This window comes from Octopus bimaculoides, chromosome 6, assembly GCF_001194135.2.
Source record: "Octopus bimaculoides isolate UCB-OBI-ISO-001 chromosome 6, ASM119413v2, whole genome shotgun sequence".
Classification (NCBI taxonomy): Eukaryota; Metazoa; Mollusca; class Cephalopoda; order Octopoda; family Octopodidae; genus Octopus; species Octopus bimaculoides.
In genome coordinates this window covers 115,908,824-115,909,803 of record NC_068986.1, presented here as the reverse complement: position 1 = coordinate 115,909,803, position 980 = coordinate 115,908,824, and positions in this window count along the sequence as shown.

Below are 980 nucleotides of genomic sequence, written 5' to 3'. Positions count from 1 at the left end.
TGTGTGTGTGTGTGTGTGTGTGTGTGTGTGTGTGTGTGTGTGTGTGTGTGTATCTATGTATATATGTATGCACATGCCATGTACAGAGACGCTGTTAGTAAGGTGAGGGTTGGCAATGAGTACTGTGAAGAATTCCAGGTGGAGGTAGGAGTCCACCAAGGTTCTGTCCTCAGCCCCCTCCTATTTATCATAGTCCTCCAGGCTATAACAGAGGAATTCAAGACAGGATGCCCCTGGGAGCTCCTCTATGCTGATGACCTTGTACTAATTGCTGAGTCACTATCAGAACTAGAGGAAAAGTTTCAGGAGTGGAAGCAAGGACTAGAATCGAAGGGCCTAAGAGTGAACCTAGCTAAAACCAAAGTCTTAATTAGTAGGAAGGTAGACAAAACAGAAACCCTTTCAGGTAGATGGTCCTGCTCGATCTGTAGAAAAGGCATAGGTAGGAACTCTATAAGATGCACCCAGTGCAAGCTATGGACACATAAGAGGTGCAGCAATATCAAAGGAAGGTTAACTATGAAGTTAGTTTTTGTTTGTAGCAGATGTTCAGGAGCTATAAACACTGTAAATGTGCAGAAAATAACTTCTGCCACATTCCAGGGAGTAAAACTAGAAGTGGTTGATAGCTTCCCCTATCTAGGTGACCAAGTTAGTAGTGGAGGAGGGTGCGCTGAAAGTATAGCTGCTAGAATAAGAATAGCCTGGGCAAAGTTCAGAGAGCTCTTACCTCTGCTGGTGACAAAGGGCCTCTCACTCAGAGTAAAAGGCAGACTGTATGACGCATGTGTATGAACAGCCATGCTTCATGGCAGTGAAACACGGACTGTAACTGCTGAGGACATGCGTAGGCTCACAAGGAATGAAGCTAGTATGCTCTGATGGATGTGTAATGTCAGTGTGCATACTAGACAGAGTGTAAGTACCTTGAGAGAAAAGCTGAACCTAAGAAGCATCAGCTGTGGTGTGCAAGAGAGACG